This window comes from Desmodus rotundus, chromosome 3 (assembly GCF_022682495.2).
Source record: "Desmodus rotundus isolate HL8 chromosome 3, HLdesRot8A.1, whole genome shotgun sequence".
Classification (NCBI taxonomy): domain Eukaryota; kingdom Metazoa; phylum Chordata; class Mammalia; order Chiroptera; family Phyllostomidae; genus Desmodus; species Desmodus rotundus.
This window is the reverse complement of record NC_071389.1, coordinates 138575535-138588432: the sequence shown is the minus strand read 5'-3', so window position 1 is coordinate 138588432 and position 12898 is coordinate 138575535. Positions and strand designations below refer to the sequence as shown.

Here is a 12898-nt window from a genome sequence, read left to right as displayed (position 1 = left end):
TTGTGGAGAGTCTCTGGCTCGGGCACGATATAGGAACATGACAACAGCTAATTACACCGCATTCGTCATCGTCACCACCATTGCAAAGAGCCACTTGCTGGAACTGGAGGTAATTTATGTATACACTTATGATCCCAAAGGACCCTGCTAAGGAGCATCAGGTAATAGTTTAAATCTGAAGAATGAATGAAGTACTTAGCCTTGGAAGAGAGACATATGGTTTAAGTATTTCAATCAGTCGGAGCCCTGACAGCAAACAGAAAACCCCCTCAAACTGGGTCACTTGAGGAGAGTTTAGTAAGAAGATTATTTAAAAGACGGGGAGTGTGTAAGGAAACCGCAAGGGGTACTGCAGGGCCCCAGAATGAGTAACAGTGGAGCACTCAGCTCAAGCCTAAAGGGATGAGGGGAGGGTCTGCTTATTAGAAGCTGGATCCAGGGAGACAAGGGAGAGGAGCCCTTGACAGGAGCCATGGTCTTCGTGGAGAGATGCAGCCAGCCTGCAGTGATGCCCTAAGGAGGGAGCTAGGAAGTGAATCTGCCAATGTCACTGTCCTCTTTTCTTCCCATCTTTCATCTGGGCTCTCCATTGGCCAAACCCAATTGGAAGTCAGAGGGTAAGAGAGCCTGGGGAGCAGTCCACTGGGCAGCCTCCCAGGGAACACAGCAGGTGGACAGGTGAGGGGAGGAAAAGGGGCCATGGAAGATACCCAGCGTAATACTGAAGGTCAAGGTAAACATAATACCCTAGTGCTACTGGGCGCCTCCTAGTCACTATTCTCTGTATGCAGGGAAGGCCGGCTTGTTCTTTCCTCATCAGATGTTCCTTTAATCACATTTGTTGCTTTCCTCTGGGTCCTCTTCCTGGCGCTTGTAAAGTTTAAGATTTGTTTAGGGGTTTGGAAGGAAAACCACTTTCACAAAAAAAAATAAGGCCTAGTTGTGTGTAAAGCCAGAGACTGTACTGCTGCCCAGCCAGCCTCTGCCCCGTAGGGCAGTGCTAACAAGGGTGAAACATTCAGCCCGTTGCTCACCAACACGACAAAGGCAAGTCCAGAGGGTGTCCTGACCGAGACACAGCAGTGCCATCATTTCATTCTTTTAGTGAGGTTTAAGCTATGACGTTAAGCAGAAAAGAGCCAGATATGAAACCGTATGAACAATACAATCTCAACAATGTAAGACATATGTATTGCTGAGAAATATCTAAAAAGAAATAAATTATTTACACTATTTATGAACTTGGAGATGATGATATTTTTTCTTAATTCCTTCAATATTTTTCTAAGCCTCATTAGTGAGTATGTATGTCTTTCAAAATAAAAAGTCAATAAAAATTTTCAAATAAAGGGAATAGTTTCCTATTTTTCACATCTCTATTTAAAACTATAGCAATAGTTATAACTTTCATTTGTGAAAAACTTTAATCAAGGATTATCTTTAAAAAGACTTGCTAAACTGATTTTTTTTTAAGAAAATGATTTTATGGATAATTTCTAAAAAGAGAATACTAAGCAATTTAAAGGATATTTTCTCTATACTGGTTTAATTTTAATTCATGCTTATATATAATACTAAAAGTATGCTTTGAGAGTTTCACTCTATGAGTGTCAAATTCTTTCTTACTAGTTACTAAAATTCTTAGACTGGAAATACGTAATTAAAAAACATTACATAGTATAGTATAATTAATAATCCTTTTTTATATTGGATTAACCACAAAGTGGATACAGACATTTTGCTGTTTCAGTACAATTCCATTTTTATCTTCATTCTAAGACCAGTTCTGTGCAGGTGAACACACCCTTTCTGCGCACATGGCAGGTGTGCCTGGCACTGGGCTTGGTGCTGGGTACACCGACAGAAGGCAGTGAGCCTGCTGCCCTCGAGGAGGTAGAACAGAGAAGACAGACCAGTAAGGAGCTGATTTCAATCCAGCATGGTAACTGCAAATAAAGCAACTGCAGCAGGCATGCACGCCCAGCTAAGGGGCTTAACAGAAGAGCTACTCAAGTTACAAAATCAAAACCAAAACCAACAACCTACTGCGGGTGAGCTGACCAACTCTTTGGTGACCAGAACTCTTTGTTCTTCAATTTTTATTGGGCTGATCAGGATGGAAGCCACTGTAACCAGGTCTGTGGTGGTGAGTGACATCTTAACAGCTCAGCTGCCCACACTCCACTCCCCCTGTCACCCTCTCACACGTGGGGACAGCCACATATACCAAGAAATGGGAGCTAGGACTCACTGAAGCCAGCTGCCTCCTTCAACACAACATCTCTTATGTGGGGCTGTGCTCTGTTTGTTTGGGGTCACCACCTTCTTCAGAGTTGCCAAGAAGTTGCGAGTTGCCTTTGGTCGTGGAATGGAGAAAGTAGACAAGTCAGAATAAAACAATCCTAAAGAACCGGGTTTCATTTTGGAAAATGTGGAATGCTCTGAAAGGTAGACTGTTTTGCTTCCAGCTGAGGAGCTGCAGCAGGTGATAAGAGCTGTGTGGGATGGGGTGGAGCTGGTTGGTATTCAGGTGGGACCTACTGGTTCATCCATAAGGCAGATCACAGTGGGGTCTGCTCTACTTGGTTGGTGCTTGTACTCCACCAGTTATGGAGAATCTTGGCCATCTTTCCTCCAGGGAAGATGTATGTTTACCCTAAACAGCTGTGTCAGGGAACAGATACTTTTTCATTGTTCTCTTAACACTGTTTAGGAACTGAGGTGTGAATTTTTATAATAATAGAATAATGTCATACTTTTTAGTCCAGATATGACATGCATTGGGGCTTATATATGACAGACTTTAGATTTCAGATATTTGATCATATTAGAATAGTTCATCATGTAGACCATTTTTCAAATAGTCTCCTGGAAATTTTTAATGAATTCTACCTGGATGTTATAATCAAATTTTAATCTTCCAAACACAAATAAATCATTCTCTCTAAACCTGTAAATTCTTCAAAAACTTTAATCTTTTATAATTATATGAAGCTTGCCTTCTTTAACAGGTCTTCCATCATTGCTTGTAATTAGAGCCCTCTACAAATTTTAAAAGCTTCTTTGTCTGGTAAAATGAAAAGTCAGGATTCAAAACCTATTAAAACTCTGCCAGGCTGTCCAGCTGTCCCGGCCACTCTTTTAGCTAAAACCCTAAAATCTGTCTGAGATCTGAAGGAGACCTGGGGCAACTGGGATGCAAAGTGTTGCGGAAATCAGCAGATTGGCCACACTTGACTCTGATTTCATTCTGTCACAGCTACTCTAAATCGTCTATTTCAGCCCAAGGCCAAAGTCTCTGTTGATTTGTCCCCAAACTCAAACCACAGGAATGACTTTTTCTGCCAACTCTCCATCCTGAGTTAATAAGTGAGAAATTTTAGGGCCTCCAGAGTAGTGTTCTCTACTTAGGAGTGAAAATGACTTTTTACATATTACCTCTGCCTTGCTTTGTTCCCCCCTCTCACTTGTCTCCCCTTGGAACGAAGACTAAGACCACCAGGCTTATTGTCTTAGTTAAGATATCAATTTGGTACTGATAAAAAACTGAGTTAGCAGAAAAGAAGATGTATAGTAAAAGATGAATAGAAAGAGTACCAGGCTTCAGAAATGCTTGTGGAATAGTTGATATTTGTAAGACCATCCACAGTTTCCTCAGCTATGTTACATGCATAGCAAAATGTTTATCCTTTATATCCTGTTTATCCTTGCACCAATCCTGACAGGTGTTGCATTCTCTTCTTTATAGGTGAGGGATTGAAATCGAGCAGCTAAATCCACACGGCGGTCATTGCCCTAACAGACCCAGCTCCCTTGCTCTCAAAACACTTCACATGGAACCACAATTGTGTCATGAGCCAGGGGCACTGGTCTGGAGGAAGCAGATACAGCCTCCACCAAAGGAAGGTCTGACCAGGTAGGTGGAGCATGGGATGTGGAAAGTACGATGCTGTGAAGAGGTGGCAGGGTGTGCAGGTGGTCTCTGGGAGCTCCAGCAATCACACTGGAGTCTGTGTCCTGGCAGCTAATAAATGGCACCCTCATTAGCCAATATCCTTGCAAAGGTGACGGATGGTAATGCACTCTGTGACTAGCATCAGTGGGAAGCCACTAATACTACCTGCCCTGAAGGGGCAAGTGAGGGAGCAGATGTCAGACCTCAGTGAGAGTTGTGGCTGGTGGATTGGGGCCACCTCATAGGTGCTCTGACTTGGGTATCAGCATGAGGTCGAGAAAAAGAGCTACAGCTCACCAGCCTGGTACAGAAGGAACCAAGGGAATAAACAACCTGAATTCTCTCTCCTTGCCATCTGATCTTTTGCTGATGCCTCTCATTGGCAAAGCCCAACCCTCAGAGAGCACAGGAACCCAGGAAGAGCCATCTGTAGAGGTCAGCCTCCCATGGCCCACAGCAGGGTGGGGGTGAGTGAAAAAGGGACCTGAGAGCAGTCAGGAAAAATGGAGCAGATCTCAGACAGAGGCAGTTTTAGGACTAACATCCCATTGTCCTGCTTTTCTGATGACTTCCTTTCCTGGTGGGGACTTCCAAGAGGCATGTAGGTATTCAGGACTCTTCCCCTTTTTCTTGAATTATCTCCCTTTTCTTATCTTAAACAACTGACCACCTGGAAGTTACTAGGTACTTTGGGGGTTGGGACATGAAGGTACAAGGGAGGAGCCCAAAAAACTGGAATTATCTTCCAGGGACCCTTGTAGTACAGGCTTCCCCTGCCAGGTGAGTGTTCCAGGAACCCATCTGTGTCAGTGTTCCAGCTGGCCTTGTGAGAGGCTGTGTTCAGCTTCAGTGAATTTTTTTGTGAAGACTCAGCACGTTAGCATGTTTCATGATTGGTGATTTATGAGCACACCTGCCCACACCATGCTGAGTGTTCAACAGTTTTTGACCCCAAACAGCACGACCCCCAGGGTCCCATCCTCCCTATTCACCCGATCTCATCCTAAGCAACTTTTTTTTGTTTCCTGGGATGAAAAAAGTCCTCAAAGGGAAATGTTTTGCTGATGTGGAAGAGGTAAAACCAAAAAAAAGGCAGAAGCACTAAAGGGCATCACAATTGACAAGTTCAAAAACTGTTTTGAGCACTGGAAAAAATATCTTGATAGGTATATTGCATCGAACGGAGAGGACTTTGAAAGTGACTGAAGTTTAAACATGTAAGAATAAATGGCCCTGGCAGGGGCAACTCAGTGGACTGAGATTTGGCCTGAGGACCAAAGTTGTCCAGGGTTTGATTCCCAGTAGGGACACATGCCTGGGTTGCGGGCCAGGTTCCTGGTGGGGGGTGCACCAGCGGCAACCACACACTAATGTTTCTCTCCCTCTCTTTCTCCTTCCCTTCCCTGCTTCTAAAAATAAATCTTTTTTTAAAAAAGAATAAATGCACAATTTTTTAAAATAAATTCCAGATTTTTGGGTTCCCCTTGGTAGATCCAAATTGCTTGTAGTGTAGTAGAAGAAAGAATACATTGCAATAATGTTTTTTCAATGATTCTGAACTTCTCATTGGCCTCCTGCCCCACCAAGGGGTGCCCCACTTCTGCTGCCTTTAGTGCCTCAAAACTTTGGTGTCATTGACCTTAGACACTACTCTGCGGTCCACAATCCTGTAAGGGTGGTCTTTTGGATGGTTTGTAAGGAATGGCTGTTGTCCAGGGCAACAATGAGGATGAAGTTCTCCCCTTCTTCCAGTAGGCAGTAGTAGGTGGTGATCTCAGCCTCCAGCCTGACCTTGATGTTCAGCAGGGCCTCATACTCCTGGACCTGGTTCTGCCCCTCTTCCCGGTCTGGGACAGCTCTGACTCCAGGTGCAGCCGGATCCCGTTGAGTTGTTCCATCTGTGTGGCGTAGTGCATCTCCACCTCCCTCAGGCTGTTCTCCAAACTGGTCTTCTCATCAAGTCCAGGTCAATCTCCAATGACTGGACCATACATCTCAGCTTTGTGAGTGTCATCTTAGCAGCTCTTACCTCAGCAATCTGAGAGGTGACCACTCTGGTGCTCTCCTCTCTCTGCTGGGACCAATAGTTCTCTAGCTCCTTTCGGTTCTCCAAAGCCAGCTCATCATACTGGGCCTGGATGTCTGCCATGATCATGCTGGGATCCTGAGACCTGGCGACATCCAACGCCACAGTCAACCCAGAATTGGCAATCTAGTTTTGTAGACCATTTGCTTCCTCCTTGTGGTTCTTTTTCATGCAGAGCAGCTCCTCCTTGAGAGTCTTCATTTCTGTCTCTAGCTGCAGCCGAGTGACATCGGTGTCATTATTGACCTTTCTGAGCCCATGGATGTCATTCTCCACACACTGGCTCATGGCCAGCTCCATCTCATACTTCACTCTGAAATCAGCAGCAGCAAGATGGGCATCATCAATCTGCAGAACGATGAGGGCATTGTCCACAGAATTTACAAAGATCTGAGCCCTCAGGTCCTCAATGGTCTTGAAATAGTGCCCCCTGTCTCTGACCTGGGGTCCCTTCTTCTCCAGGTGTTCCTGGATTTTGCTCTCCAGTCTCTGATTATCAGCCTCCAAGTTTCTCACCCTCTCCAGGTAGGAGGCCAGCTGGTCACTCAGGCATTGCTTAGTTTCCTTCTTGCTCTGGATGCCTCCTATGCCTGGCAGATCCTCAGCCATCCCTGCAGCCAGCTGCCCTGCACACTGGTGGAGCGGGGCACCAAGATTCAGGGGCCCAAGCCCCTGGCACCTGCATAGACAACTGGCCACTCTGCCGGCCGGCTGGACCTGGTGGCTGGGCAGCTCCAGGGAGCCCAGGGTCCAGTAGTTTGTGGAGAAGCTGGAGTGGGTGCTGAAGCTCATGTTGCTCAGGGAGGAAGGCAAGAAGCCGAGAGTCAGGTTGAAGCTGCAGTCTAGATGATATTGTTACTGGCATTCAATATCCACCTCTCTTTCAAGTGTATCTTTCTGTACTATAAAGCCTGGAAAGCCATAAAATAAGCCAAATTCTATTGCTGCCAGGTTCTAGATGTAGTTTCGGTTTAGCCACTCATATCATATGCTTGAGGGAAATTCAGAAAGCAGAAGCAAACTAGAAGTCATAACATCTTGTCCTGCTCTCTCTGCTCAAAACCGTGTTCACTGAGTTGTGGTTGTGGGTGTTCAGAGATGGGTCCAGGACATCTATTCTGCTGGTGCAGACTTCAGCCGAGATGCTGTGGCTCTGGGGCTGAGACAGTCACCAGGTCATGGTGACTTACTGAGTGTGGTGGCCTCCCAAACAAGGCAGTGGAGATACAATTCAAGAGCCAGTGGCTTTTTGATCACACGGGAGGGACAAGAAACTTAGTGGCTTGCCTCTGCAGTATGGTTCAATGTAAATTTTGTTTCTTTAGTCTTCCCAACAATTTGGCAAGCCACTTAAGAGCCTGCAAAAATTTCCTTCTGCTTAAACTACATTCTGTCTTTGCAATTGAACTTAAGACTACTATGGAAATAAACTTAAATATCTAAAATGCAAATTAGAAAGGGGTCAGCACTACTGGAGATATAAATTAGGTACTATGCAAATCTTGAGGAACTAGATATTGGGCTTATATTATAAGATATATAGAGAAAAATCCTCTTCATGGAGACTGAGACCTCTTGACAGTCTTATGTAATGAGTTTTCCTTTTTCTAGGGAAACAGATGGGATTAACAGACACTGTGACTATTGTCTGTTATGTTTAAGTAAACACACAAGTCTGTGTTTCTATTTTCAGAGATGGGCTGCAAGTCTGTAATGAGGAAAGAGAAATAGAACATTTCCAAATTCCCTGGCAATAACCCTTTTTAATTTTAGAAATCATAGTTACTTGCCTTTTAAGTGTGTTTAAAAAATTAAAGAAGAATGTACTTATCAGTATCCTCAATAATGCTATAGAAATTTAATGTCTTATGTGAGGGAAACAATAAAAGGGATAAGGGCATTTCATTGCCTACCTGTGTTCCTGCTATCGACTGATGCATGACAAATTACCCCCGAACTTAGTGAATTCTTTATTTTTCTTTTTTAGAAAATTTAAATATTTTTTTACATTACCTTCTGGTCTCCTTATAACCCCCTCCCCTCAGCAATCACCAACCACACTGTCATCTGTGTCCATGAGTCCTTTTTCCTTTTTGCTCAACCCCTTCACCTTCTAACCTCCTCCCCCCACTAGCTGTCCTTGTTAGTTCAGTTTGTTCATTAGATTCCAAATATGAGTGAAATCATATGGTATTTGTCTTTCTTTGATTGGTTTAATTTTACTTAGCATGTTTTCCAGTTCCATCCATACTGTCACAAAGGGTAAAATCTTCTTCCTTCTTATGACCAAGTAGTATTCCATTGTGTAAATGTCCCACAGTTATTTTATCCACTCATCCACAGATGGACACTTGAGCTGCTTCAATATCTTGGTGATTGTAAATAATGCTGCAATGAACATAGATGTGCTTCTGTTCTTTCAACTTAATGTTCTGCGTTCCTTCAGATATATTCCCAGAGTGAGACTGCTGGGTCAAAAGGCAAATCAATTTTTTTTTTTTAGGAATCTCCATACTGCTTCCCACAGCAGCTGCTCCAGTCTGTATTCCCACCAACAGTGCATAAGGGTTCCCTTTTCTCCACATCCTCACCAGCACTTGTTGTTTGTTGATTTATTGATGATAGCCATTCTGACAGGTGTGAGATGGTATCTCATTGTGGTTATAATTTGCATTTCTCTGATTATTAGTGATGTTGAGTATCTTTTCATGTCTACTGGCCATCTCTATGTCCTCTGTGTGTCTGTTCAGGTCTTTTGCCTATTTTTTAATTGGGTTGTTTGTTTTTTGGTGTTAAGTATTGTAAGTACTTTGTAAATTTTGGATATTAACCCCTTTTGAGATAGGTTGGCAAATATGTTCTCCCATTCTGTGGGTTGTCTTTTTATTTTGTTGATGATTTTCTTTTTGGGGGAAAAGCATTTTAGTTTTATGTGCTCCCATTTGTTTATTTTTTTCTTTTGTTTCCCTTGCCTGGGGAGATATATCCAATAAAAAATTGCTATGAACAATATCCAAGATTTTGCTACCTATGTTTTCTTCTAGGATTTTTATAGTTTCAGGTTAAATATTTAAGTCTTTGATCCATTTTGAATGTGTTCTTGTGTGTGGTATAAAAAGGTGGTCTAGTTTCATTTTTCTGCATGTATCTGTCCAATTTTCCAAACAGTATTTATGAATAAATTATCTTTAGCTCGTTATATTTGCTTGCTTCCTCTGTCGAATGTTGATCGACTGTAAAGGTGTGGGTTTATTTCTGGGCTCTCTATTCTGTTCCACTTTTCTATGTGTCTGCTTTTACGTCAGTACCTTGCTCTTTTGATTACTGTGGCCTTATAGTACAGTTTGATATTAAGTAGTGTGATTCCTCCAACTTTGGTCTTCTTTCTCAGGATCGCTATTGCTATGTGGGATCTTTGTGGTTCTGTGTAAATTTTTGAAATATTTGTTCTAGTTCTGTGAAATACATCATTGGAATCTTGATAGGAATTGCATTGAATCTCTAGATTGCTTTGAGTAGTATGGACATTTTAATTATGTTAATTCTTCCTATCCATGAACATGGTATGTGCTTCCACTTATTTGTATCTTCAATTTCTTTTTTCAGTGTCTTATAATTTTCTGAGTACAGGTCTTTCTGCATCCATGGTTTGGTTTATTCTTAGGTATTTTATTCTTTTTGAAGTAATTGTGAATGGGATTGTTTTTTTGATTTCCCTTTCTGTTACTTCATTATTGGCATATAAAAATGCAATTGATTTCTGGATACTAATTTTGTATCCTGCTACTTTGCTGAATTCATTTATCAGTTCTAGTAGTTTCTTGGTGGAATCTTTGGAGTTCTCTATGTACAGAATCTGTGAATAAAGATAGTTTTACTACTTTCTTTCCAATTTGGATGTGATTTATTTCTTCTTCTTGTCTGATTGCTGTGGCTAGGACTTCCAGTGCTATCCAGTGTTGAATAAGAGAGGTGAAAGCAGATGCCCCTGTCTTGTTCCCAATCTTAAGGGGCATGCTTGTAGTTTTTGCCTGTGGAGTATGATGCTGGCAGTGGATTTGTCATATATGGCCTTTATTATATTTAGGTGTGACCCACTTTGCTGAGAATTGTTATCATAAATCCATACTCAATTTTATCAAATGCTTTTTCTGCATCTATTGATATGATCATGTGGTTTTTATCCCTCATTTTTTTCATGTGGTGAATCACAATGATTGATTTGCAAATGTTGTACCAATGTTGCATTCCCAGAATAAATCCCGTGTGCTTCTGATGTATGATCTTTTTGATGCATTGCTGTATTTGGTTTGCTAATATTTTGTTGAGGATTTTCGCATCTATATTCATCAGAGATATTGGCTTATAATTTTCTTTCTTCGTAGTGTCTTTATCTGGTTTTGGAATTAGGATAATGCTGGTCTCATAAAATGAGTTTGGGAGCCTTCCCTCTTCTTGAATTTTATGAAATAGTTTGAGAAGCAGAGGTGTTAGTTCTTCTTCAAGTGTTTGGTAAAATTTTCCTGTGAAGCCATCAGTCCAGGGCTTTTGTTTGTTGGGAGCTTTTTGATTATTGCTTCCATTTCATTAGGTGTAATCTGCCTATTCAGATTTTCTGATTCTTCCTGATTTAGTTTTGGAAGATTATATGTTTCTAGGAATTTATCCATTTTGTCCAGGTTGTCCAGTTTGTTGGCATATAGTTGTTCATAATGTTTTCTTACAATCCTTTTGTATTTCTTTGGTGTTAGTTGTTATTTCTCCTCTTTCATTTCTGATTTTATTTATTTGGGTCTTTTCTCTTTTTTTCTTGATGAGTCTGGTTAAAGGCTCATCCTTCCTAGTACTTATTTTGGTCATTGTTTGTTGTTCTTTTTCAAGTTCCTTTAAGTGTGAAGTTAGATTGTTTATCTGAGTTTTTCTTGTTTTCTGAGCTAGGCCTGCTATGAATTTCCCTCTTAGGGTTGCTTTCTTAGTGTTCCATGGATTTTGGATTGTTGTGTCCTCATTTTCATTTGTTTCAAGGTATTTTTGATTTCTTCCTTGATTTCATTGTTGATCCATTCATTGTTTAATAACATGGTATTTAGTTTCCATTTCTTTCTGTGTTTTCAGTGTTCTTGTTATGATTGATTGCTAGTTTCATAGCATTGTGGTCAGAGAAGATGCTTGATATGATTTCAATCTTCTTAAATTTATTGAGACTTATTTTGTGTCCTAACATGTGGTCCATCCTAGAAAATATTCCATGTGTACTTGAAAAGTATGTATATTCTGCTGCTTTGGGGGTGATAAATGCTCCATGATAAATGATCTAGATTCTCATTTAAGGCTGCTGTCTCCTTGTTGATATTCTGTCTGGAAAATCTATATATTGAAGTCATCGGGGTGTTACAATCCCCTACTATGATTGTATTTCTGTGGATCTCCCCCTTTATATCCATCAAGATTTGCTTTACATATTTAGGTGCTCCTATGATGGGTGCATAAATGTTTACTAGAGTTATATCCTCGTGTTGGATTGTTCCCTTTATCATTATGTAGTGTTCGTCTTTGTCTCTTACTATTGCCTTGGTTTTAAAGTCTATTTTGTCAGATACAGTACTGCTACCCCAGCTTTTTTTTTTTCTTTTCCTTTTCCAAGAAATATCTTTTTCTATCCCTTTACTTTTAGTTTGTGTGTATCTTTCAATCTGAGATGGGTCTTCTGGAGGCAGCATATATATGGGTCTTGTTTTCTTATCCATTCAGCTACGCTGTGTCTTTTGGTTGAAGCATTTATGTCATTTACATTTAAGGTGATTTTTGATAGATATGTATGTAGTGCCATTTTATTGTTAGAGTGTTTCCTTTGTTTCTTTTCTTTTTTTTCTCTTTTTCTTCTTCTTAAAGCAAGCCCTTTAACATTTGTTGCAGTTCTGGTTTGGTATTAACCAATTCCTTTAGCCTTTTCTTGTTTGGGAAGCTTCTGATTTCTCCTTCGATTTTAAAGGATAGCCTTGCTAGGTAAAGTAGCCTTGGTTTTAGGTCCTTGCTTTTCATCACCTTGAATATTTCATGCCACTCCCTTCCGGCCTGAAATATTTCTGATGAGAAGTCAGATGACAGTCTAATTGGAGCTCCCTTGTAGGTAACTACCTACTTTTCTCTTGCAGCTTTTAGGATTCTCTCCTTGTCTTTAAGCCTTGTCATTTTAATTATGATGTGTCTCTGTGTAGGCCTCTTTGGGTCCAACTTGTCTGGTACTCTCTGAGCTTCCTGACTTGTGCATCTTTTTCCTTCACTAGATTAGGGAAGTTTTTGGTCATTACTTCTTCAAAGAGATTCTTGATCCCTTGCTCCCTCTCTTCTCCTTATATTCCCATGATGTGGATGTTGTTCTGCTTCATGTTGTCAGAAAATGCTTCTTAAGCTCTCCTCATTTTTTAAAAATCTTTTTTCTTTTTGTTGCTCTGCCTGGGTGTTTTTTTCTACCTTTCTTCCAAATCACTGATGTGATCCTCTGCTTCATATAACCTATTGTTTATTCCTCCCAATGTATTATTTACCTCAAATATTGCATTCTTTATTTCTGACTCATCCTTTTTTCTGTGTCTTTTTCATGCTCTTGAGTATCCTTACAATCATTACTCTAAACTCGCTATTTGATAAATTGCCTCCATATCATCTAGCTCTTCTTCTGGAGAATTCTCTTGTTTTTTCTTTTGGGGTTTGTTTCTTTGTCTTCCCATTTTGGCCGATTCTTTGTATTTTCTGCCTTAGTTATTAAACTAATCAATTTTTAGACTAATTAAATTCTAATTAGCTGCTGGGCTTTTTCTTAGGTGATCTTTCTTTTACAAAAGACATTGATGGAG

At 40.8% G+C, this 12898-nt stretch overlaps 1 pseudogene; it reads right to left on the bottom strand.

Annotated features, from left to right (window-relative positions):
- Nucleotides 1-5602: 5602 nt before the first annotated feature.
- On the bottom strand, nucleotides 5603-6833 carry LOC112318955 (keratin, type I cytoskeletal 18 pseudogene; annotated as a pseudogene).
- Between the last annotated feature and the right edge of the window lie 6065 nt (nucleotides 6834-12898).